Source organism: Nerophis lumbriciformis, linkage group LG01 (assembly GCF_033978685.3).
Source record: "Nerophis lumbriciformis linkage group LG01, RoL_Nlum_v2.1, whole genome shotgun sequence".
In the NCBI taxonomy this organism is placed as follows: Eukaryota; Metazoa; Chordata; class Actinopteri; order Syngnathiformes; family Syngnathidae; genus Nerophis; species Nerophis lumbriciformis.
This window is the reverse complement of record NC_084548.2, coordinates 41,759,972-41,785,640: the sequence shown is the minus strand read 5'-3', so window position 1 is coordinate 41,785,640 and position 25,669 is coordinate 41,759,972. Positions and strand designations below refer to the sequence as shown.

Sequence of the window (25,669 nt, the reverse complement as noted above, 5' to 3'; positions counted from 1 at the left end):
TGCACCGTGAAAAAACACCTGTCTCTTTTCCTTTAAAGCACAGCTTGTAGGTTCAATGTCCACATTTGAATGACTTAGTTGCTCAGACAGTAATGTGTTAAAATAAGTTTAGATTGGGGTATGTTGTTTCTTATTGGGGAAATACCTTAATGTCTCTTGTTTTCATGTTAGCATTTAAGCTAGCGAGCTGGCACCAGTCAGTACATGAGTTTATCAAAGTGCAGTGCTAACCGTCAAGCGTTTAACCGGGTTTATCATTACATCCCGAGCCTCAACTTAAGAGTGTTTTAAAATAAGAGCTGTATCTCGGCTTATTGTTTCGCTTTAAGTTGCAAGCAAAATTTGAGTTACAAGCATCCCTGCCATTAGTTGGCATAGCAAATGTCACAGTGGACCCTGTAAGATTCAACCAAAACATCTGGTCTTACTTGCTAGCATTAGCTTATAGCTAGTGATGGATATAAGTGTTTTCCAAGTATGGGAAGAAAGAAAGTGAGTCTGAAGGACATTGCTGAGAAAAAGAAGTGGATAATATTTATTGAATTTAAAAAAAAGAAATCCCCGAACGGGACAAGCGGTAGAAAATGGATGGATGGATGGAAATCATCAAAAAACATGACAGAGCGTGTAGTCAACTTGGGGAAGCACTTCAATTTCCTTTATGTAACCTGGTAAAGACTCATTGAGATTAAAATCTCTTTTTTAAGAGCGACCTACATTTTATGTACTTCAAGCGTATCACTGCTGCACTGCACCATGATGAAGCCGAATGAGTCTACCGCTACCCAAGAATGTTAAAATAATTCCTAAGCAGCAAACATTTATTCATGAAAATATGAAGAAGCTGCTGATGATCTGTTTGATGGAGAAGCAGCAGGAAGGACATATTGTAGAGGTAAATGCTGTACATTATTATTACATTAATAAACTAAACTCATAAAACTACTGTAGCTGTTAGTACTACATTCCACTGTATTGTTTTTTCATACAATATGACTTATTAGAAAAGTTAAAACGGAGCTGTTGTGTTTTTAAATTTATTATAATTAATTTCAATGGAAGACACTGATGTGAGATAAGAGTTTTGTGTTAAGAGCCACGTCACAGAACCAGTTAAGATAGTAAATTGAGGTACTACTGTATTATTTACAAAAAAAGAGGTGCTCTTTGGAATGGGGACACAATAAAGAAAAGTGCAAAAAAAACAGCCAATTGTCTTATCCTGTTCATATGTCTTTATTATTCACGGCATGACTTAATCCGCTCAACACATTTTTATGCCGTAAATAATAGAAGGTACTGTAGGAATATATCTGACCACAGATTGGCCTAATGTTGAGTTCAACCTGCTCTTCATGCAACAGCTCAAGGATCAACCTAAGCAATTCCAATTCTAACATTTGAGACATTTCAGTTAACTTTATTAAGTCCTCATGTCTAATCAATGGCCTGTTGTTAGAAATGTAAATTGGATTGTGTTCGTTCGTAAGCAGTGTTGGGACTAACGCGTTACAAAAGTAACGCGTTACAAAAGTTACAAAAGTTACTGTAACACCGTTACTTTCGTCGGTAAATAGTAATCTAATGCGTTATTTTTTGTATTCAGTAACTCAGTTACCATTACTACATGATGCGTTACTGCGTTATTTTACGTTATTTTTTATGTAGTATCGGCTAGAAACTGAGACGATCTGAGTGTGTTTTATTTGAGTGCTGCAGAAGAGGCGACGGAGAAGAGGTGCGCTCTGTGTGTGTGTGTATGTGTGTGTGTGGGAGGGGGCATGTCCGTGTTTACTAACAAGACATCATGGCGAAGCCGAAGCCGAGTTTCTTAACATGGAGATATTCTCACTACTTTTCTTTTGTCGACCACAAAGAAAAGAACATTTTAGTTAAATGTAAGTTGTGTCTTGGATCAAAGAGCCTATCTACTGCCCAAAACAGCAATTCGAATCTGCTGAAACAGCTACAAAAGCAACATGCTTCGATGAAGCTAGTAAAGAGAGACACACTTCACCTCCTAAGCAACAGTGGCTGGATTTTAATGAGGAACTGCTAGCCAGGACAACGTTGATAGAGACTTTGCAGCGTGTATGCTAGAAGACATGCAGGCTATTTCTACAGTTGAGTCACCTGCTTTCAGGCAGCTAATTAGCATGATACCGGGCATCAAATGGCACCTGGACAGTGAGTACATAAAAATGGAAAGCGAGCTAAAAAAAACACTCCAAAATCTGCCTCTGCTCATCATTCAGCACTGAAGGTACACACACTCTGTCAATTCTCTTATATACTCTTTCATTCTAGACTTCGAGAGTGTTTGATTATCACATCACTCTAAATGTATAGACTATAATGTTCACAAACATAAAGAGGGATGCTAGTGGGCCAGGCCAATCTTTCCTTATCTCTAAACTAAAACTGGGGAAATGTGTAGAGTGTTCTGGGCTTCAGACATGATTTTATTTCAGAATTCCTTGAGAGAAAAAAACGCCTGGTCAGGCTTTGTGTATGTAGTGTGTGCCTTCCTTGGTTTACAGCTATGATGTTATTATGCTGTTTGTTACTTATGTATGTTATGTTGCAGCTATTTAAAATAGTTTTGTCAATTTGTTCTGGCCTGAAACAAAATGGCCCTTTGAAACATATCTTTGTCTTTGTGTGTTGTATGTAGACAAAATTGCTTAGCAGAGTTCAGTGATGCAAATGCATGTCAAGTTGATCAACACATTGTATTATTCTCCAGTGCAATAACAGTACTGAAATGAAGGCTAAAGGGGCATTAAAGGGGGCCTTAAATTTTTTTTTTTTTTTTAAATAAATAAATTAAAAAAAAAAAAAATATATATATATATATATATATATATATATATATATATATATATATATATATATATATATATATATATATATATATATATATAAGTAACTGAGTTAGTAACTGAGTTACTTTTGAAATAAAGTAACTAGTAACTGTAACTAGTTACTGGTTTTCAGTAACTAACCCAACACTGTTCGTAAGTATAGTGTCCATGCATTTGATGTAAATATCTCACTTCACAACGTACCGGTAAATATCTGCGGCTTGTAGTCCGGTGCGGCTCATAAATGAAAAAATATGTTTTTCTTCTAAAATGTAGTGGGTGCAGCTTATATACCGGTGCATCTTATTGGTGGGATGTTACTGACATCACATCCGGCTCATGTCCAGCCCAATGAATACTGGTTGTGTTGAAAATAGCTCTGTCTTCAATGGGTACGTCGCGCCATTTAGCCTTTGTCTAAAAAAAATGCCCTATACTTGTGTTGTTTTCGGCTGTAAGAATCATTCAAATCGTGGAAAGGATTAAAGTTTTTTCAGAGTTCCTAGAGAGGTCATTAAAAAGGAAGAACGAGCACAACATTTTACGGAACAAGAAAAGCAGCACACACTCCAGTCCAAGGGCGCAGAGTCGAAGAATGCATGCTTTTGCAGTCACCACTTCATTAAAGGTTTATTTGATATACTTTTAATGGTTGTTATTTCACATTTAAGTATTATCTTGATATTATTTGTATTTCCTGAACACATGATGGCTATGAGTGTTTCAAAAAGCACCAACTCGGCGTGTCTAAATAAAAGAACGCAAAAGTGAGAAAAAAATCTTAAAGAGTTAAGCTTTTATCAAAGACAGCAATCATAAATTAATATTTCACAGTACATACACAATACACAATATTTTGATCAAAATGGGAAAAAAATCACACAACTCGTAAACGGCGCGTGCAACAGCAACAAACATGGCATCTTAGACGCAAAGTTAAATCATGAAATGCAACCTTACCCGAGCAAAAACGATAAATATTTATCCGGGAGAGTCTTAATACCAATGTCCTTGACTCAGCATAGGGCTGGGCGATATATCGAATATACTCGATATATCGAATATACTCGATATATCGAATATACTCGATATATCGAATATACTCGATATATCGAATATACTCGATATATCAATATACTCGATATATGGCGGGTTTGTCTCTGTGCGATGTAGAAAATGACTATATCGTGAGTATTCGAGTATACGTTCTCATGCAGTTGCTTTTAGCTGCGGGCATTACGCTACAGGCGTTTCTCACTCTTTCTTGTCTCTCCTTCTCACAGAGACATAAAACAAGCGCACCTTCTTACATACGTCACATACTATCGCGCGTGCAACGTTATACGCTCTCGCGGAGCAGACAGGTAGCGGCATGGTAACATTAGCTGTGGTGCAAGCAGAGCGGTGCGAGTGGTAATACGAGAGAAAGAAGGTGCGAATCTGGTAACAAATTAATTCCCAAGAAAAACAGCCGGGGTCCATCGTCTGGCGGTGGTTTGGCTTCAAGCGGAAAGATGTTGAACAGACAACCGTAATATGTCAAGTATGCGGCAAAAGCGTTGCTACAAAAAATAGCAGCACTACTAATTTGTAGCATCATTTGAAAAGCCACCCGCTAGAGAATGAAGCTTGAAACTCCACATGTCAACATCTCGGCCGGTGCCATACCCACAAAATGCCCCAGCAACCAGCACTGACCCAATTGAGCCTGGCGTCTTCCATTTCCACATCAACACTGTATGAAAAAAATAGTCAACAACAGAAGGAGATAACATCCGTAGGAATCTACCACATAGTGAAGGACATACACTATTTGATTTCCTATTATGCAGCTCATTTTTATTTGACAGTTATTGAATTATCTTGTGTGACATCACGCACAAAAGTGCACTTTATTTGTTTTAAACTATTGTAGTGGCGTTCTGTACAAAAAGTGCACTTTAATTTAGTGTTGTTTTGATGTGTCATCTTTGTGACATCAAGCACAAAAGTGCACTCATAGCTTGTTTTAAAATGTCAATCTTGCACTTTCTGTTTTGGAAATGACATGAATGTTTGTGCCACTGCTTAATAACTGTTTAATAAATACAGTTTTGGTCAATTGACTTAGTTGTGATTTCCCTCTCTGCATGAAAGTTTAAAATGAGCATATATTAATGCAGTATGAAGAAGAATGTTTTAATGTAGACACATAGAATCATCATACTGGTGTGATTATATGCATCAAGTGTTCATTCAAGGCTAAGGCAAAATATTGAGATAAATATCGTGTACCGTGACATGGCCTAAAAATATCAAGACACTAATAAAAGCCCATATCGCCCAGACCTAACCCAGCCACACACAAAGAAGTTGGACACCTCCATACTTTTACACAATTCCATCTGTTTTGTCCTGTAGAATGGCATCCGGAGCACAAATGTTTGATATGTCTGAGAACACGATCGACGTATAATCCTTGATATCATTCGAAACATTTTTTTTGGATAAAGTATAGGGATCTATTCCACTTTGATTTTTTGCTTGTATGTGCTTTTCGCAGGAAGATTTAAGCCTCTTTTGTACTCAGATAGTTCGCGCGCTGCTTGCTGTACATCAGCCATCTTGGGTTGGTCGACCACCACTGCTTTTCACTTCCGGCAAGAAGTCACGCGTTTAAGGATTAGTTTGTTTATGAAGCTTGATGTGGTTTCTGTTATTTTAGGAGAGTTCATTGACAGTCATCATTTAGACAATTTAATTATAGTACTCGGTTTACTTTTAAAGCCAAAAATAGATATTCACTTAGTATTACTTTCTTTAAAACATTTATTCAGCATTTTTTAACTTTAGAAAGCTACATGGTTGAAACCGATAATGATGCTGAAAAACATAAAAATAGATGGGAAGTCATCAAATGCTTATTTTGAAAATGTAATTTTGTTTATAGATTATATGCAATCTGTTGTTGTAGTTCCCTAACTTGAGTGTACCGGTACACAAATGAAAGTGTGTGTTGCTGATCCCAACCTGGACATAATCTGGACTGGACCTGGTTTTAAGAACCCTTTAAACAATCTAATTTCATTGACAACCTGGTCTGGTGAAGATAATGTCCTTTTTTTTTTTTTTTATAAAAAAAATAAAAATAATAATAAACATTTTCTTGGAAAAAAAACAGAAATTAAAATAAAAATAAAAACAGTTACATAGAAACTAGTAATTAATGGAAATGAGTCAAATTAACTGTTAAAGGTTAGTACTATTAGTGGACCAGCAGCACGCACAATCATGTGTGCTTCACGGACTGTATCCCTGGCAGACTGCATTGATATATATTGTAGGAACCAGAATATTAATAACAGAAGAAAACAATCCTTTTGTGTGAATGAGTGAGAATGAGTGTAAATGGGGGATGGGCGGTTTTGGGTTGGTGCACTAACTGTTGTAAGTGTATGTTGTGTTTTTTATGTTGATTTAATAAAAAAATAAAAATAAAAATAATAAATAAAAAGAAGTCACGTGTCGGAACACCAGATATAGTCCGGAAAATACGGTAATCATTCACAGTCACATTTATACCAGATTGTGTTCAATGTGTCTAATTAACCTAACATGCATATTTTTGGAATGTGGGAGGAAGTCGGACTACCCGGAGAAAACATACCAACTCCACACACAGATGTTCAAACGGAGATTTGATCTTGTGACTGTGTACTCACACAGTAAAACCACTAGGCCACCCAGCTCTTGGAAAAGCAACAGCAGATCTAAAACGTTTGAATAAAAAATTATATAGATATCTTGAGACAAAACCGTTTTTGAGGATAAAAAACAAAACAGAAACAAGTGTATGAAAGCGACCGTATGTGTCGGTTCCACAGCAGAGCACAGGAGTTATTACTGCTGCTGTGTCCACTCGCCACACAGATGATTGACTTGTTTGCACTGCCTTATGTAGGTGGACACATGAGGCTGTGAAGCGGCACATGGGCAGCGAGAGGCACAGGGTGGGGAAATGGGAGGGACAGTATGTGCGGTTATCTTGGTATGTGTGGGGGGGGCAGCAGCGCGCGTCCAGGCCCGGGTATGACCGTTAAAAATTCCACACCTTGGAAAAACATGTGGATTTCCTCCATAATATTGTCCAGCTTCACCTATTTATTTGACCAATTTGGTCGTCTAAATGTGTCTAATAATTCATCTTAAATTAATCTGTTGGATATGTGAAAAATAAACAGGAGTATAAATGATTCCACACCTTGTTATCAGAGCTGATACCCAACTTTCCACACATTTAGCTTTTAAGTTAGCCCAAAGCCGGTTAAAGATGCCTCTCTTGTGGCGCTCTACAGCTTGGGGGAGGTGTAAAATCTTCAGCCTCGCAGCGAAGTCAAGAGGAGGCTCCATGCAGAACCAATCGTGCTTGTTTTTGATCCCCTGCCCAAACGGATGTAAAGCTTATAAGTGCTGATCCCCAAGGCATCTTTGACTGATGTTGTGGCCTCAGCTCAGAGGCCAAAGGTCAGTGTGGAGGGTGAGGTGTTTCAAGTGCCACACACACACACACACACACACACACACACACACACACACACACACACACACACACACACACACACACACACACACACACACACACACACACACACACACACACATTCTTGTATTTGTTACCTTCTTGAGACCTGCGAAAAATGGCTACATTTAAAAATATATATATATGCTATACAAATATAAAAAAGGTTGTTGTGAAAAATGAGTTTGAATTTCACAAGAAAAACTTGGAATTTTGGCAGTATTATAATAAAAGTTGTAATTTTACTCAACGCAAGTCAAAATTTTACAAGAAAAACTGATAACAGTCGCAATTTTACAGGAAAAGCTTAACATTTTGGCGATTTTATGAAAAGAGTCGTAATTTTACTCAACAAAATTCACAATGTTATAAGGGAACTTTCAAATTTTGACAATATTATAATGATAATCGGAATTTTACTTAGCAAAATTATGACAAAAGTCATAATTTTACTCAAAAAATGTCATTGTTTTTTACAAGAACAACAAAAAAATTGGCATTATTGTGATAAAAGTCAGAATTGTATATGAAGTTATAATTTTACGAGAAAATATTGCAATATTACAAAAACAAAAAGAATATGAGAAATTGTTCCCAATTTTATAATAAAAAAGTCGACACATTGTTAGAAAAAGACTGCTTTTAGTTCATTTCATTGTTTTTATTTTTTGTTTGTAATTGTTTTTTAATCTTCATTATTTACTTCAAGTTATTACAGTATGTCTTTATATACATATTTTTTTAAATTCATTTTGGCCAAAGGGGGCACATTTTAATTTCTTACACACACTTGTTATTACATATGTTGGCCTGAGGGGGAGCACTTTCAAAACCGACACACAGTCAATTTGAAAAATCCCTCCTTTTTGGGACCACCCTAATTTTGATAGATTTCACCACCAGGGGTGCAAACGAGACCTTCTCTCCTAGATGCGATGGTTTTCCATATTGGGACCATGATTTCGGTCCTAACTTGTTCACCGGTCCTCATATGGAAGGTACTTTTCCTTGTTGATGTCTCAAGAAGGGTAGAAATACAAGAACCCACACACACACGTACACACACACACACACACGCATGCACAAACTGGGCTCCAACATAGTTCCCCCCATTGCTGCAAATATTGACACACGAGCGAGCCCATATAGACGTTTTAGCAGTCTTCATTGTCTACACAAATCCGCTACGAAAGAATATGTTCAGGTGTTCAAATAAGTAGCGCCCCCACATTCCGGGTGACGCACCACGAGCGCAGCAGCTGTTAAATCATGTCCAATCCCACAAAACACTGTCAGGAAAAGACATTACCCACATCCCAAATCTTAAAGTGTCGTCCTGTAGTTAGAGAGTGAACCACAACTCTCTCTGTTGCAGCTGTATGCAATAAAAGGTGTTAAGTGAAGTGTTGTGTGGCAAATGTTGACCCTAAAAATACTGTCAAATGCATATAAACTAGTGATGCACAACTTAAAACAAGAAATGGAGCCTTTAAAAGGATTGGATTATGTTTAATACTAAGTGGGGTTGTTGAAATAGCCTACTCATGGTGGATTATGTTTTATTTCTCAGTGCTCTGAAAATGTATTAGAAGTTCTGTCAGGGCGGCGAGAAGATATTGCAGTACACTGCTGCCTCCAAGGTAAGCCATTGTTTAGTAAATTAAAGCTGCACCTTTACTACATCTGTAGAGTCTTTAAAACACATTTTATGCAAATGCTTTTTTTTTTTAACAACCATAAACTAGTGCTGTCAAACGATAATATTCTTAATCAGATTATTCACATTTCTGCATTTTAATTCTAATCACAGTAAAATACTTGCGTGCATAGTTTAAATTAACTTTTAAAAAGACCCCATTATTTGGACACAAATGCAATTTGATTGTCAGATTGTCATACAAGAACATTCTTTAAATGTTTTACTTGAATACGCGCCATTTATTTTCTCAAAACTTGCTCACAGTTTGTATTTTGAATTGAAATTTGCCAAGGAGCACACCAGTCGGCGTCTCCTGAGTCCTCAGTGGTCTTTGCACTGACGTATACATTGACCTGATCACTGACCATAAAGCAACCTGCTCTGCCTTTCAGGTAACCAACCATCTGCCGTTACGGTAAAGGAGCATGTGATGTCAAAACCAATTATGGCGATTAATCTGTGTTTATACATGAATAATTAAAGTTAAAGTTAAAGTACCAATGATTGTCACACACACACACTAGGTGTGGCAAAATTATTCTCTGCATTTGACCCATCACCCTTGATCACCCCCTGTAAGGTGAGGGGAGCAGTGGGCAGCAGCGGTGGCTGCGCCCGGGAATAATTTTTGGTGATTTAACCCCCAATTCCAGAGGTAATGGGTCCCATTTTATAGTCTTTGGTATGACTTGGTCGGGGTTTGAACTCACAACCTACCGATCTCAGGGCGGACACTCTAATGCGATGATGTTTTGCGATTAATCGCATAAGTTAATGCAGTGTTTTTCAACCTTGTGTGAGCCAAGGCACATTTTTTCATTGAAAAAATCCTGAGGCACACCACAAGCAGAAATCATTAAAAGACAAAACTCAGTAGCCGATATTGATAAATAAAAAGCCGTTCTCGCAATTGTTGGTTATGAATTTAAACCATAACCAAGCATGCATGACTATAGCTCTTGTCTCAAAGTAGGTGTACTGTCACGACCTGTCACATCACGTTGTGACTTAATTTGAGTTTTTTGGTGTTTTCCTGGGGGACGGCGTGGCGCAGTTGGGGGAGTGGCCGTGTCAGCAACCCGAGGGTTCCTGTTTCAATCTCCAGCTTCTACCAACCTCGTCACATCCGTTGTGTCCTTGAGCAAGACACTTCACCCTTGCTCCTGATGGGTTGTGGTTAGGGCCTTGCATGGCAGCTCCCATCAGTGTGTGAATGTGGAAATAGTGTCAAAGCGCTTTGAGTACATTGAAGGTAGAAAAGCGCTATACAAGTATAACCCATTTACCATTCCTGTGCATAGTGTTTTAGTCCTTGTCTTGCGCTCCTATTTTGGTGTTTTTTTCTGTTTGGTTGGTATTTTTCTGTTGCAGTTTCATGTCTTGCTTGTGCGCTATTCCCCACACCTGCTTTGTTTTCGCAATCCAGACTATTTAAGTTGTGCGGACGCTTTCCTTCTTCGTGGGGACATTGTTGATTGTCATGTCATGTACGGATGTACTTTGTGGACGCCGTCTCTGCTCCACACACTGTAAGTCTTTGCTGCTGTCCAGCATTTTGTGTTGTGTTTACTTTGCAGCCGGTACAGTTTTAGTTTCGTTTTGCATAGCCATCCCTAAGCTTCAATGCCTTTTCTTAGCGGCACTCGCCTTTTGTTTACTTTTGGTTTAAGCATAAGATACCTTTTTACCTGCACACTGCCTCCCGCTGTCGCCTGCATATTGTGATCCTGACACGACGTGTTCCCGACATCGACACAGCAATTAGTTACTTGCTGCCACCTACTGATATGGAAGAGTATAACATGGTTACTCTGCCGAGCTCTAGACAGCACAGACACTCAACAACGACACATTATTTACAAATTATAATTACTTGTGTGCAAAAAATATTTTTAACCCAATTAGGTGAAATGACATAATCTCCCACGGCACACCAGACTGTATTTCACTGGTGGTTGAAAAACACTGAGTTAATGCATTAACTTTGACAGCCCTACTTAAATGATAACTTTATCCCAGACTAGACCATCAAAGCAATCTTGAAATCTTTCCTAAGTTTCATCAGGCGAAAGATGAAGCCTTTTTGTCCTGCCGTTGGATTAGTGTGTGTTGTTATTCTTGAGAATTGAGTTCATCTGGCGGGCTCTGCATGACATCCAGTAGCACATTGGACCAGTTTCCTTTCCCTTCAGTATGAGCTCAAATGTCCATGAATAATAATTCTCCAACACGTTGATACTAGACAAACTTGTGTGGATGTGTAAGGCTGCTTCAATTTCCTGGCTTATTGTGTGGGCTATTTTGGTTTTCCATCCAATCTAATGAAACCAAAGAAGCTGCTGGCTTCAATGGTGACTGTGAGAGATGAGATATATGAAACCAACCCATAGCTCATTAAACTTAGCTTTATATGAAGACTGGATTCTCCAGTGATAGTTTCTTCTTCACTTCTAACAACTAACACTTTTACAACATCCACATCCATTTGTGATCGCCAAATAAACACACATGGAGTCCCTGAACTGAATTTGGGCTTACTGGGTTTCACAGTTCACATCCTACCCATCTGTCCAACTGTAAAAGTAGATTTCAAAAAGCACCCCCCGTCAACTAAGCAGCACCCCTTTCAGGCAGCTACAAAAAAATGAGAACACTTACTGCAGGGTTATTGCATTATTGTGCATAAAATTAATTATGGTGCACCTCATGGCATGTCCTCATCAATCAAGAGGGCACTTTAAACATGTTTATATTATATAGTTATACAAATGGCACATTATATAGCCTTAAAACAGACTAACATGACAGACAACACTGGTCAGTTTTTTGTTTTGATCAGCATCCACGAGAACTGTTCAAATGGTAAATGGTAAATGGGTTGTACTTGTATAGCGATTTTCTACCTTTTTAAGGAACTCAAAGCGCTTTGACACTATTTTCCACATTCACCCATTCACACACACACATTTACACACTGATGGCGGGATCTGCCATGCACTGCGCTAACCAGGCCCATCAGGAGCAAGGGTGAAGTGTCTTGCTCAAGGACACAACGGACGTGACTAGAATTGTAGAAGGTGGGGATTGAACCAGTAACCCTCAGATTGCTGACACGGCCACTCTCCCAACTTCGCCACGCCGTCCCCCATATATTCCAGATCTGTGGGTCTTCCCTCTGAAATGTTTCAATAAAGTCGACACCATTTCCTGTATTCTCGTGCATTTCAACACCATATTAGCACCAGATATTTCAAACTGGTTCTGTGAGATAAGTTCTGGCTCAATACAGATTAACAAAAGGCAAACATAAAAGGCAAGCTGCCAGGCTACATATACTTGTATTAATTCATCCATAATTGGTAACCTAACCTTTAGCACATGTTTTGGTTCCCAAGAGGGCATCTTAGCATGTGATTTGGCTCCCAAGCGGGCACTTTAGCATAAGTTTTAGCTCCCAAGAGGACACTATAGCACATGTTTTGGCTCCTAAGAAAGCATTTTAACACACGTTTTGGCTTCCAAGAGGATACAAGACATTAAAACAACGTTGAGAACTTGTTGAATTAGGTCCTGACGTTGAGGACGTTTATTCAATGTCAGGTTGTGATGTTGATTTGATCATTGAAATGTGGTCATTTCCCAACCAACAACGTGGATCCAACGTTAGACACCAACGTTGTCTCAATTTACAAATACGACTATTTTGCAGCATCGTTTCAAAGTCAGTTTCAAAGGACATGTATGTATAATCAATGTTGTATTAATGTCTTGAGCCTAATGGGTAAGCACACACTTTGGCTCCCAAGAAGTCACTTTAGCATGTTTTAGCTCCCAAGAAGTCACTTTAGCACACGTTTTGGCTCCTAAGAAAGCATTTTATCACACGTTTTGGCTCCCAAGAGGATACAAGACATTAAAACAACGTTGCGAACTTGTTGAATTAGGTCCTGACGTTGAGCAACTAACCTAACGTTTTTGACAACGTTTATTCAATGTCAGGTTGTGATGTTGATTTGATCATTGAAATGTGGTCATTTCCCAACCAACAACGTGGTGCCTACATTAGACACCAACATTGTCTCAATTTACAAATACGACTATTTTACAACGTTGTTTCAAAGACAGTTTCAAGGAACGTGTATGTATAATCAATGTTGTATCAATGTCTTGAGCCTACTGGGTTAGCCCACGGTTACTCAGAAGGCACTTAAGCACACGTTTTGGCTCCTAAGAGAGCACTTAAGCACAAGTTTTGGCTTCAAAGAGGGCACTTTGTACAAAGTGTACAAAAGTACACTTCATTCATTAACGGTGTTACAAAAAAGATCAGTTAGAATAATACATAATGTTGGATATAGAGAACATACAAACCCTTTATTCATTGAATCAAAAATACTAAAATTCCACGACATAATGAATTTGCAAACAGCTAAAACTATACACAAAGCAAACTATTACCTGCTACCCAAGAATATACAACAATTCTTCTCAAAAAAAGAGGAGAAATATAATTTTAGAGAAAAATGTAATTTAAAACATTTGTATGCACGTACAACTCTTAAGACCTTCAGTATATCAGTATGTGGAATTAAATTATGGAATGGCTTAAGCAAAGCAATCAAACAATGTACTAATATGATCCACTTCAAGAAACTCTTCAAACTCAAAGTGTTTACAAAGTATAAAGAAGATGAACCATGATAAACATTCTGAATTTATTTCATCCATCCATTCATTTTCAAAATAATCTTACTCATCTCACCATATGAAATGTAACATACTTCACCGAGTATTATTTATTTATTTATTTATTTTTAATGTGATTATTTATGGAGTATATTGTGAATAAATTGAGAACAGGAAGTGAACAAAAGTTTTAGCAACTGTTATGTAAAGGAAAAGGGGTAGGATTAAAGAAGCTCTGCTTCTTCCTACTCCTTTTCGAACATGTTGAAAAGAGAAACTGGAAATTGTGATGTATCATGTTGTATGCTTGCATGTTCGAAATAAACTCAAACTCAACTCAACTCAACTCAACTCAACACTTTAGCACAGTGGTTCGTAACCTGGGTTCGATCGAACCCTATGGGTTCGGTGAGTCGGCCTCAGGGGTTTGGCGGAGGTCAAGACACACCCGACTCATCGTGTAAATAAAAACTTCTCCCTATTGGCGTATTACGGATACGGCAACAGCAAAAGTCACACTGATTTGCAGGTGTGTAATTTGTTGTGAGTTTATGCACTGTGTTGGTTTTGTTCTTTGAACAAGGTGATGTTCATGCACGGTTCATTTTGTGCACCAGTAAAAAAACATGGTAACACTTTAGTATTGGGAACATATTCACCATTAATTAGTTGCTTATTAACATGCAAATTAGTAACATATTGGCTCTTAACTAGTCATTATTAAGTACTTAATAATGCCTTATTCGGCATGGCCTTATTATAACCCTAACCCTCTAGCCCAGGGGTAGGGAACCTATGGCTCTAGAGCCAGATGTGGCTCTTTTGGTGACTGCATCTGGCTCTCAGATTAATCTTAGCTGACATTGCTTAACACAATAAGTAATGAATAATTCCACTGGTAATCAGTGTTAAAAATAACGTTCAAAATACAAAACATTCTCATGCATTTTAATCCATCCATCCTTTTTCTACCGCACCTGTTCAAGAAGTCGCATTAACGATAAGAAGTATTTTAATCATTATTAGTTAGCTTCAGAATAAAAATGTTATTAAAAAGAATAACAGACGTGTTATACTCTAATGTTGGTCTTACTTAAAAATGCACGCATTTAGTTGTATTCAGTGTTCAAAATTATCATATGGCTCTCACGGAAATACATTTTAAAATATTTGGCTTCCATGGCTCTCTCAGCCAAAAAGATTCCCGACCCCTGCTCTAACCCAAACCCTAACCAAATAACTCTAAATTAAGTCTTTGTTACTTAGAATATGTTCCCCATACTAAAGTGTTACCAAAAACATAACTTTGTCTTGAATTTGAAAAAAAAACATTTTATTTTTCACTAAAGAAGGGTTCGGTGAATGCGCATATGAAACTGGTGGGGTTCGGTACCTCCAACAAGGTTACGAACCACTGCTTTAGCACATGTTTTGGATCCTAGGAAAGCACTTAAGCACTTGTTTTTGTTCTGAGGGGACACTTTAACATGCGTTTTGGCTCCTAAGAAAGCACTTTTAGCACGTTTTGGCTCCTGTGGGCACTTAAGCAAGCGTTTTGGGCACTTCAGCTATAAATAAATAGCATACTATTTAAAAAAATAAATCAATTAAGAAAATGTTGTCAATTGTCAGTCTCCAATATGCTTTCATATTTTACTAATATTGTACCTGTGTTCATTCGGTCATCACATTATTGTAAAAAAAAAAAAATTCACGATGATGTCATCTTATTTATTTTCTTTTACACTACTGTATTCAGACTGCAAGGCCCTTCATAAAATTTCCAGATCCACGGTCACCACTTAAAATAATAATCTCCCTCCGCACGCAAATGTGTTTCCCTATTTAAATAAAAATAAACACACAAGACATGCCCACACTTCAGAGCAAGTGAGGGAAATGCTATCATAGTGGATGTCCTGCTATAGCGGCACGACGCGTGGTCCCCGTGGATCACTGCGCAAAAGGCACTCTCCATAAATATTTGAGCAAAAGTCAGCTATAGGATCACAACCATACCTGCTGCCTGTGCTGCTCCTATGAGGTTAGGCCATGGTGGTCGCTGCGACGAAGGTACCCACAGTCCACCGATGGTTGTCGCAAGAAGTGAATCACTCTGCAGCACCACCCAGCCCACTCTGAGTCAGCTCGTGCGAAGAGAGAGAGCGAGCGAGAAAGAGAAAGAAAGAGAGAGAGAGAGAGAGAGTGACGCCCCCCACAGAAGGCTTCATCCACGAGTCTACCTCCCCTCCCTATCTCTACAGCCGAATATGCACGACTGCTGACCTTAGTACCCGCAGCCTCCATGTCGCTTACGCAACATCCACCATGCAGGCACAAACGTGGTGACATTTGGGTAGAAGCAGCATTTTGGTGCATGGGAGTTTCATGAGGTTGCAGGTATATCAATATCAAATCATATGCCTAAATTGCCAGAGGACATCAAGGTGGAATATGAGCTGGCCTCCATCACACCGAGTCCTCATGCTGCACCGTGGTGCCCACTTGCCTTTTGAGGTGCAATAATAACACTCCTGCTTGAACATGCTGCTGTAGGAACAAATGCACGCACTGTGCGATAAAGACCCACTAGATAGAGTCAACGCTCTTCATGGTAGCATACCGCCATTATTTGTTTCTGTGCACTGTGCAACTAAAATAACCTGTGCATGGCACAGGATTTCCCTAATGCTATTACTTTGTAACTGAGCCAGCAGAAAACACCACGAGGGCTTAAAACATGAAGAAGGAGACTCATCAGGATGTTAACATGTTCCTGCCGCTGAAAAACATCCCCACAGCATGATGCTGCCACCACCATGCTTGGCTGTAGGGATGGAATCGGCCTGCTAATGAGCGGTGCCTGGTTTCCTCCAAACATGACGCCTGGCATTCATGCTAAAGCACAGGTGTCAAACTCAAGACCCGGGGGCCAGTTTTGGCCCGCCACATCATTTTATGTGGCCCGCGAAAGCCTGGAAAAAATGGGTTTCAATTGAATACTTTTATATTTTTTTTACTGAAATAGTTTGAAAAAGAAAATGCATATTTTAAACTTCAATATTATCTGATCATGCCAATTATATAGTGTATTGCAAAACTATTTTTGTGAGATAAAAACAAATAGTTAAATATCTGCTTGTCACCTTTATTTATGATTTTAAAGCAAGTTATACATAAAAAAATATAATAATCAAATGCACATGCATTTCGATTAATCACAGGTTATTACCCGCATGCATAATGTAAATACATTTTGAAGAAGCGGCCCTTTAAAAGCAGCCATTACTGCGATGTGGCCCTCAATGAAAATGAGTTGGACACCCCTCTACTAAAGAGTTCAATCTTTGTCTCATCCAACAAGAAAAGTTGGTTTGTCATGGTCTGAGAGTCTTTCAGGTGCATTTTGTTAAACGTTTACTACCTACAGGCCTGATTGGTGCATTGCTGCAGAGATGGTTGTCCTTCTGGAAGGTACTCTGCTCTCCACAGAGGAATGCTGTAGCTCTGACAGAGTGACCATCGCGTTCTTGGTGTAATGATCCATGGACCAGATGATGTTTTGTTTTGTGCACCCCTGGGTTTGTTTTGGTTATCATGGGTACTGATTGGTTTCACCTGCCTCTGGTTAGTGTTCGGCACGCTCACCTGCTGCCGGGCACTAATCAGAGAGCTATTTATTCACGTTGTGCGCCACACTCGGTCTGGCTTCGTTGTTTTCTGTATGCAACAGTCACGTAGGTTTATTCCTTGTTTCCTGGTTGAAGATTCCTGCGATAAGTTTTTGTCTTAGCTTCCGCATGCGATCGGCACACATCCCTTTTGTTTGTTCCCTGTATTTTATATTTCATCGAATGATTTATGGACAATAAATCATATTCCTACCTGCACGCTTTGTCCGGAGTTCCGTCTGCATCCCGGGAGAACAACCCACGCAGTAAGATGCGACCCCCACGTGACACTTGGTCACCTCCCTGACCAGACTAAGATGAATGCAGCAATGTACGGAGTCATCCTGGATGAAAACCAACGTTTCCCATCCAATCTGATGAAGCTTTCTGCAAAGAGGAATGGGCAAAACTGCCCAAAGATAGATGTGCCAAGCTTCTGGCATTGTATTTAAAAAGACTTGAGGCTGTAATTGTTGCCAAAGGTGCATCAAAAAAGTATTGAGCAAAAGCTGTGAATACTTATGTATTAAAGAAGTGCTTTTTTAATTTTATTTTTTATTAAATTTGGAAAACGTTTTTAAAAAGAACTTCTCACATTGTCATCGTGGGTTATTATTGTCTGTAGAATTTTGAAAACATGGATTTATTCTATCTTTGACTAAGGCTGTAACATAACATGTGGAAAAAGTAAAGCGCTGTGAATACTCTCCTGATGCACTGCACATTAAAGTGCATCACACAAGTCAACACGTCCAGACAAAGGAGGAGAAAGCAAAGTGTATTTACTGTATTCTTACCTCTGCCCTGGGTCTCAGCCATTTAAACAGATGTAAGGTAATGAAAGAGTGATAATGACAGGAAATCCAATAAGGATGTGTGTATTTAAAAATCTATTTTCATAGAATAGATAAGGTCAGATTTTGACTGACATAACACTGTTAGAAATCAACTTTATTGTGGTTGCAGTTTTAATATGTAGAATAGCATACTTTCTAATACTGTATGTTAGAGCCATTTACTCTTTCTATCCGTCAAAGTCATGACGTCACTAAAGGGGTTGGCTCAAGGCCAAGTGCCAGTCTACTTAGGGAGGGGCTGGGATCTTGCTCAGGTGTTGCTGAGTGGAGGCGCAACAGTTTTTGACTGTGCCAGGCTATGATTTGTTTGCTCCCGTTTATTTTTCGGTTTTGTTACAAGTGTCACGTTCAAAAACTGATGACATCTGTTAAACAAGACAAAAGGCAAGGAATCAAACAGAGACAGAATTCAATTTGGACTCAATTGAGGAGAGACATGCATCAAACTGTAACCGCTTACAGTGTCTTAGCACGCTCTGACGAAGAAGGTTTTCGTCTCCTCTTTTAATTCAGATGTTCCATGTTCACGCACCAACATATGTCACAGCAGGAATGGTAAGTGTGTAAAAGAGTCATTGTTTTCGGTCGCTTTGAAGTCCAAGAAGAGGATTTCTCGGGCTTGGGCTCTTCCTGGATCCAGCTGGGGCAGGTGTTGGAGGACAATGGATAACCCCTCCCGTCTCCTGACCACAGGGACTTCAAGAGGGCAGCGGGTCGTAAATAGCGTTGACTTCAGTTACCAAATAGTTGGAAGAGAGTTTGTGAAATACTTCAAAGAGAGTTCGTTTAACACTTCAAAGAGAGTTCCTCTGGGAGTTGAGCAGATCCTGCCATCTGTCCGTGTTGAAATCACAGTGGCGTTTCACGAGCCTTCTTCCTCTTGTTAGGCCTCGAAAGACAGCATTCATAATACCACGTTTCTTTTGTGATAACTTACAAACAATTATTCCAACATTTCCCTCCTGTTTATCGCAAAAACTTCCCCAGACTCTCTTCATCCCCAATAACTTCTTGCGATTTTCAGTTAATGGTTCATTTTCCTAGGGCCAAGTTATGTTTACACTCAGAGTTCAACATCAATTTTTCTCATCGTTACTCGGGTCTGGAAACAGATCAGGAACACCATCCAGGTAGGTATCCCCATCATCAGATTCATCTTCCTTATCGTCCGCCAGGAGGTGCATCTGAACAGCTTTATCATCTGCTGGGCTAATCGCTGTGGTAATCAGACGGTTAAGCAGAGAACGCAGACAGGGAATACAACAACATCCACACAACGTCAGTATTGCTACAAACACGGCCATAGATACTAGAATTGATGATACCAAAGACTTGTATTTGCCGAAACCGTCCATCCACCCATCCCACATAGATGTATCTATGCCTGAGTGCTCTTTCATTTTACCGTTGAGGGTGCGAAGGCCTTCCAGTGCTTTGGTCAGGCTACCTTCTGCGTCGGTGTTGTTTGGTATGAACGTGCAACACTGTTCACCAAATATTGCGCACACATCCCCTCTTTCCGCTAACAACATGTCCAGCGCCATACGGTTTTGAAAGGCCATAAGGGAGGTGGCGGCGAGTTGATCAGCGATTGCTTCAAGTCCGGCCTGTGTCCAATTTCCCAATCTCTGTACGTTGTAGTGGACATAGTTTATTCTGTCAACATTCTTGTTAATCGTACACCACCAGCAGACAAATGATTCAAATCCAGCTGCAACTTGATTTACCAATTCATAGTCGTCAGGTACACCTCTTGGGACACCTATTGCATCGATATAAGTTGGATCTCCAACACTTTGCCAGGTCACATCACGTTTAGTTATTTTCCAATGTTCAGGTATCAAACTGTTCAGGCGTGTTAACAATTCTTGTGCTGTTGTGGGGTATATGGAGGTGGGCAGGAGCAGTGTGATCAGAGCACAATATCCTGTTACATTTTGCGGTAATCGGTCATAGATTCTTTCCTCACCGCACCACAACCACACATCTCCTCGTGATACTGGTACAAATATTGATACATTTACTATGTGTAAGCAGTTATCCAATGATACATTTCCTAACTGTTGTCCAGAGCCTAGCATGTTAATGCAGGTATAGTTAGCTTTTGTCACATGTTTATCAAACATTGGTTTCTGCTTTGTTTCCTTAGTTACAGGGTAGATTTTGTCCCATGTAGTGCAATTCCCTTCAGGAGTTGTTTTGCTCATTACTTCAATTAAACATTTTTCACTCATAGGTGCCGGGATGATCTTGAGTAATGGCCTGGGACCCATGCATACCACACAATCAATTTTAGCAGCCTTTCCCGCTTGCTCCGCCATGAGCAACCAATTATTGTTTTGCCCCGATACTCCTGTGGTAATAGTAAACCATTCATCCTTTGTTAAGGGTCCATTGACAATGTGGACCTTGAGAGTGTTTTTGGTCAGGGGTCCTATTGTTAGACCTGTGTGTGTTTTCCCAGTATGGTTCCTAAATTGTTTACTTCTATCTTCAATGGTCACATTTGGGCAGAGTGATATGACAGCACAGGGATCTTCACCCGTCTTGTAGACACAAATAGCCAGAGGATAACATTTAGGGGCAACATGTCTATTAACAGGTGGAGTGGAGTTGAGTGGAGACTCTGTAGTATTGAATTTCATTACTAGACTATTGCCTGTTTTAGTCAATTTAAATCAGGATTTCCATTTGATTGCCTCTGGTTGCCACCCATAAGTGGATGTGTCCCACGAGTCGGTGGTATGAGAAACCCATCCCCAATCAGAAGTATATCCGCTCACTCCTATGTACCACGGATAGCTTTGCCACTCAATACCCCTGTGTCCTCCTATTTCTAATTGTGACAGTGGAATTTGCAGTGTGCCGGTGAACATGTCTCTTTGATAACACAAATAGAAACCCGAATACTTTTGTCCATTACGGTTTTTCTGGCAAGGGTTTTCTGGCATTTTTTCCACTAATGGGGTTACTCCGAATCCTCCCATTGCCCGTCTTCTAATACGACCTCCCCTATGAGTGTATTTTACTTCTTGATTCTGCCAGTGGTTTGGGTTTACTATGGGTGCAGTATCATTTTGTTTCCTGAGTTCTACATTTTCCTCAGATTCCCAAGTGAACCATATTAGGGGGGCAGGGCCGACCAGTACCAATATCGTTAACCCATATGTTATGGACCGTCTGAGCCATTGGGGTGTCGTTTCTGCTGATTCACTCCTCTACCAAGGTCAGTGGTTTGGCTCAACTCTAGTCATCGTGTGCGTCCACACTATTACCAGACTTTGCTTCCCTTTCCTTATTGGATGATTCAACAGAAATGACCTTTTTACAATGTACTAAGTGTACCCAGGTTGGTCTTTCCACTATCTTTCAAATGGTGTTAGTCCTGTTGTACTTGTAATGTTAATGTACATTTTTACTAAATCTTTGCATAATGCTTTTGCTACTGTCAGCACATCTGCTTTTCCTTTAGGAAATATTTCTACCTACTTTGAAAATGCATCTACTATGACCAGACAATAATGTTTTCCTTCACTCTTATTTAGTTAATTGCCTAGATGTTTTATACAATTTTTTTAATAAGAATTAAACTATAGGAAGTATAGTACTTCTGTATAAGGGTATTAATATCCCTCCTGTTGAGCCATCAGTTCAACCATGGCTCAAAACTGCTATCCACTTATATAGATTTTTTGGTAAGATTAGTTTATTGTCTGGACATACATAGATGTCTTCTTTGATCAACGTGACTCCGTTTTTAAAATCCATTTATCTTTTTCTTTTGGAGTACTTTGTTGTTGCATGTCTTTTAGTATAACATGCGCTAGTTTGTAGTTTGAAATATGTATTTCCTTTTCTGTTGCTTGTTTTGCTGTTTCGTCAGCAAACGCATTTCCTATTGATACTGTGTCCGTTCCTTTGGTGTGTGTCGCACATTTGCATATTGCTATTTTAGCTGGTAGCTGTACTGCTTCTACTAATTCTTTTTTCTCTCTCTTTTTTTCTTTTTCTTTTAATCAGTTCTCCAATGTGTTACAGATTTTCCTGTTGACTTTATCATTCCTATATTTTGGCTATCTTTATATATATTGTGACCTTTTGATCTTTCATTACTTTACATGCTCCTATTAGTGCTTCTAGTTCTGCCGCTTGCATTGAGCAATTTGATGGTAATTTGATAGCGTTCAAAATTTTCGTTACTGTAACAATCGCACATTCTGTTCTATTTTTATTTCACAGAATGCTGCTTTAGTTTCTGAATTCCACTCTACAGATGATTTCATTTTTTCATTAATTTACTTAAAGGAGCTACTATTTCAGCATAATTAGGTATCCAACTTCTACAATAATTCGTTAATCCTAGAAATTACCTCATTTGCTTCTTTATTTGTGGTTTTTGTACTTGTCGTACTTTGTTTTTCTATTTTCCACAATAGTGCGTCCATTTTTGTTTAGAGAACGTCCTAGATTCTTTACTCCTCTTTGCATAATTGTACTTTTATTTTGCTTATTTTGTGTCTTTCACTATGTAGATTATTTAATAACGCTAATGTTATTTTTCCTCCTAATTCAAATGTTATACATATTACTTTATGTATTTTTTAAGTAATGTTTTAAACTCACTTAACTGTCTATACGTCACTTAATCTATACTTTTAAACTCTGAATTTACATTCTTCCCATTGTTTATATTTCTTATTTGCAATTATTATTCAACAATATTTAAAGCAAACAGTTGTCTATCGCTAGCTGATAGTTTTCCTGATTGCCATACCTCCTTATTTATTCTATGTTATGTTCTTATCTTATCTTAGCTCAACACTCAGATGTATGGTGTTGCAAATGTCTAAAACATAATCTAACTTAAGAATGTTATACTACACTTCAAAGTTAAACCTACTTTAAATTTACATGTAATAAATTCATTTTCACACCTCCCCCACTGCGCCACGCACACACACACAAGGTGGTGTGTGAGTGCGTGAGTGCACTCCTAAGGGCAAAGGTCAGCAACACTTGAAGAGATTTCTCTTCTTTTTTCTTTTTTCTCTCTTCTTTCCTCAGCTAATAACCATTTAACCCACTTTATCATTTTATCATACTATACATCTCAACTCTTATTAGTTATTAATCTAGGTTTTTATTTATTCCATTGTTTAATTATACATATATATATTTGTATATATAAAAGCGCTCTTTATATATCCAAACATACATGTACAGTATATCTTCAATCTACCTTTTCTTCATCTCTTATTTCAATACCCCCATTATCTCTGTCGTACACATTAGTTTATTCCATTTTGCATTAATTCTTCTTATTGATTTCTTCCCATTTCATCTATTTTTACTTTTATCTCATTTTAGCACATTGAGATTTTTCTCCTATTTGCTTTTTCTTTTAACCTATTTTTATTTTTATTTGAACCTCCTTCATAATCTGATACTATTGCTAAACCTAGCACAGTCATTTTATTCTCTACATGCTCCCCTCACCTCCCAGGGTGTGATCAAGGGTGATGGGTCAAATGCAGAGAATAATTTCGCCACACCTAGTGTGTGTGTGACAATCATTGGTACTTTAACTTCTTTAACTTTTACATGCTCCCGTGTCACACAAAAATTTGATTTCTTTACCCTTTATTTATATTATTATCTCTAATTTACTCGCTGTTTTTTTTTTTACTTAAGTCCTCATAATTTAGTATGTCCTTATTATCAATTTATTTGTCTTTTCGTGTGGTCTTCGGAGATTTGGATGTCTCCTATTTAAATGTTTTCTTTTTTTCAGGGCAGTTTCTTGCAAAATGCCCTTCTCTGCTGCAACGCCAACACGCAGTCGGGTGTAACCGCTGACGTGGTTGTTGTCTTCCAGAGGTGGGACCAAGTCATTGTTTTGCAAGTCACAAGTAAGTCTCAAGTCTTTGCCCTCAAGTCCGAGTCAAGTCCCGAGTCAAGACAGGCAAGCCCCCAGTCAAGTCCAAAGTCAAGACTGGAAAGTCTCAAGTCAAGTCCTAAGTCCTGCATTTTGAGTTTCGAGTCCTTTCAAGTCCTTTTAACCACAGACTAATATATTAACACAGATTGTGTATGCTTTTCAAACGCTGTATTTATTTATTAAAACAAGTGCATTTTAAATTGCAGGAAAGAAAATTGTGCTGACATTGCACTTTATAATAGCACTATTAACCAGTCATTTTAAACATTAACTCATTCCTTTACAGAACAAACACATTGAAAAATAAAGTGCAAATGTACTTATTTGTACAAAAGTGTTAACATTGAAAAAACATGACATATACGTGAACATAACAAAAAAGTTGTACTTTTTATATGACAGGGCCCTATGCTGCATTGCATTTGCAAAAGACCAAATTAGCCAAGAGTCTGTCAGTCATTTGTGCACGATGGGGGCGTAGTATGATGCCACCATGGCTGAAAACTCGCTCCACTGGAGGACTGGAGGCAGGCACTGCCAAGACTCTCATGGCCACTCGGAACAGTGAAGGAAGAGTCTTCATGTTCATTGCCCAGAACAAAAGGGGGGAGAGAGTTGTTTTGGGTTGGTGCACTACTTGTGAGTGTATCTTGTGTTTTTTATGTTGATTTAATTAAAAAAAGGAAAAAAAAAATTATTTCTTGTGCGGCCCGATACCAATCAATCCACGGACCAGTACCGGGCCGCCGCCTGGTGGTTGGGGACCACTGAGGTAAACAACCAACAGTATGTCAGAAAGCTAGCTAAAACGGTACACATATTCATAATATAGTATACATTTTAACTGACCTTTATTTTACTATTTTTGTCTTTTTTTAGGTGGCTAAAATACGCGGTGCTGCTGACCGCCGTCTAACGTTACGTGTGATATATTGACTAACGTAACCCGGCTTAAAAAAAATCACTGAACAAAAAGTATGAATAAGGTAGTGAACTGCAACAGATTCCCGTGTTTGCAATAACGTTATAACGTTAGCAGTGAGTTTACAGCCTCACTGATTTAACTACACAGCAAATAAAAGTCACGTTACTTAGCCAATAAACGTTATCTTACATTCAAAACTTACCGTTCTTTGTGCAACTTCAAATGCCGGACGAAGTTGGAAGTTGTTGCCTCTCCATCAGTAATTTTCGAACCGCATGTGTTGCATACTGCAAACCGTTTTGTGTTGACCACCTCGTAATTTTTATACCCAAACAAAATTATTTTAGGTATAATTTTTTGTTCACTGGCGTGTGGTTTGGACATGTCTTCTTCGTTGGTTGTCCTGCAATTTGATTGGATGAATGCTGTGTGATGAAAACAAAGTAGATCTAATTTGATTGGCTGTTTTAC

The 25,669-nt window shown here is 38.7% G+C and overlaps 1 protein-coding gene across 1 annotated transcript in view; it reads right to left on the bottom strand.

Moving 5' to 3' along the window:
- The window catches only part of LOC133620383 (uncharacterized), a 37,956-nt gene extending 21,996 nt beyond the window's left edge, over window positions 1-15,960 (bottom strand). The window contains exon 1 of the mRNA XM_061981848.1: window positions 15,827-15,960. The gene's annotated coding sequence lies outside the window, so the exon portion shown is untranslated. The remainder of the gene's footprint in view (window positions 1-15,826) is intronic.
- Between the last annotated feature and the right edge of the window lie 9,709 nt (window positions 15,961-25,669).